Source organism: Geospiza fortis, unplaced genomic scaffold (genome assembly GCF_000277835.1).
Source record: "Geospiza fortis unplaced genomic scaffold, GeoFor_1.0 scaffold366, whole genome shotgun sequence".
NCBI lineage: Eukaryota > Metazoa > Chordata > Aves > Passeriformes > Thraupidae > Geospiza > Geospiza fortis.
This window is the reverse complement of record NW_005054342.1, coordinates 2,864,956-2,866,805: the sequence shown is the minus strand read 5'-3', so window position 1 is coordinate 2,866,805 and position 1,850 is coordinate 2,864,956. Positions and strand designations below refer to the sequence as shown.

The 1,850-nt window shown below is 41.5% G+C and overlaps 1 protein-coding gene across 2 annotated transcripts in view; it reads right to left on the bottom strand.

The window, feature by feature from the left end:
* The window catches only part of ZBED1 (zinc finger BED-type containing 1), a 51,949-nt gene that overhangs the window by 7,719 nt on the left and 42,380 nt on the right, over positions 1–1,850 (bottom strand). Inside the window, exon 1 of one of the 2 annotated variants that reach the window (XM_005422683.3) lies at positions 552–1,013. The exons of the other annotated variant lie outside the window; for it this stretch is intronic. The gene's annotated coding sequence lies outside the window, so the exon portion shown is untranslated. Of the gene's footprint in view, positions 1–551; positions 1,014–1,850 lie in introns of those variants that run through there. 2 annotated transcript variants of the gene reach the window in all.

The window sequence follows — 1,850 nt, the reverse complement described above, 5'->3', positions numbered from 1 at the left end:
TCCCCAGAAAAATGTCTTGAATTCCATTTATAAAAATCAGATGAACTCCAGTAGGATGGGAAAGAACACATGGGTCACTTTTAAAAGCACATGTGCCAAGAGCACGCAACTCTTAAGTTCGGGTAAGGAAAAATAAAAGTAAAACTAGTTTTGTTCACTTGGATTAAAATCCTGAGCCCTTCTTCACAAGAAGAATAAGAAAGCAAGCTTTTCTTGGAAAATTCAGAGGCAGAAGGGCTGCATAAGGACCAGAACCTTTCACTCATCCACAGAGCTAAAGGACAAGCCAGTAGACATCTCTCTCTTTCAAATCTTCCAAGAGAGATCAGCAGTGCTGCTGCACAGAGAGTGGGAACTCTGATATGGAAACTGGGGCCAAAGAAGAGAGGATCAGAGGAATGGCTATCTCTGCCTCCCGGTCCTGTCCTTCCCAGCTCCCCTCTGCGACTCCAAGCTCTCCCGAGAAAAGCACCTTGACAATAAAATGCCTGTACTTGTGAGAGTTACGGACACCCCTTAGAAAAGATACAGAAAATTTTAAACATACACACCTTTCTAGATTACGGCCTGGAAAAGGTACTCAGGGTTTTCTTACAGGAACTGTAGTTTACTGATCCACGCTTGTTCTAACCATACTTTTCTTTTTGTTACACTGACATCACTATTTTGAAGTTATTATGGAAACAAGGTTCATCTGGGTAAAAAGGTTCCAGTTGTTAAGGTGAAGCAATTCTTTAAGCAATGGCTGGACACAGCGAGTGAAAGCAAAGCAGCAGGTAACTGCCAAGAGGGAACTGCGTGCAAACAACTAGATGAAGAGGAAACCACTTGTCCTTGGAAAAGAAAGATCACAAGTTAGGGCTCAAAGAAAACTTTTCACATCTGCCAAATCTGCCTTGGTCCCACTTAGGTAAGTGACATTTCCTGTGTTGGATCTTCATTGCCTTCCTCTGGCATTTCTAAATTCAACGCTTTTTTTTCACTAGCAGCAAAGAGCAGAGTGCAACAAAACACTGGGTCACATTTTCGTCATTCTGTTTCTCTGTGGTTCAAAAAAAGATTTGGAAAGTGTTACACACCCTAGGCAAAATACCCAAATTTCCTCTGCCAAGAAACGCTAATGCTAGAAAAATGCTTAGATGACTTCAAACCATATGCACATCTGCCCTTTTTGTCACCCGGGTCCTCTCGTTTGTTTGAGGGTTTCATTGCTGCCTTCTGAGAATGAGGAAGGGAACCCCAGCAGAAGAATCAGGAATGAATAAAAAGCACACAAAACACTACCCAAGGATGCGATGTGTGATAAGATGAACAAATAAGCTCCTATTGTGCAGTGTACTTGTTCCATCCCCTTCCCAGTACTTCAGATAGTGTCTACACCAATATCCTCATCTGCCTGAATTCCTCGCTGAAACACTAGGCCCTCTCAATATTACTTTTTTACTATTCCTCTGGTTAAAACTATAGATAGGGCCACAAAGGCGCACTTGCTGATAAGGAGAGAAAGTTAAAGGCAAGGACTTCAATGCAGTTGTATGGTCAGCTCTGATGATAACCTACAATCTGCCTGAACTCATAGTTTGCTCTAAGTTTATAAACTCAGAAACGTTTTAGCCTTCAAGAGTAATGCAAGCATTACTCGTTGTTTTTTTCTGATAAACTCAAAGTTTCCCCTAAGTCAGCATTTAACACACTGTTGATCCAAATCAGAAAAGTGCAAAAACCTAACTTCTTAAACTAACGACTAATCTGAAGTCCCTTAGAAAAAAAAATACAAGTGTCACTCACTTGTCAGCTTAAAGGCTGTCAGCGAGTGGCAGCCGGTATCAAATACTAAGCTTCTGGAGCAC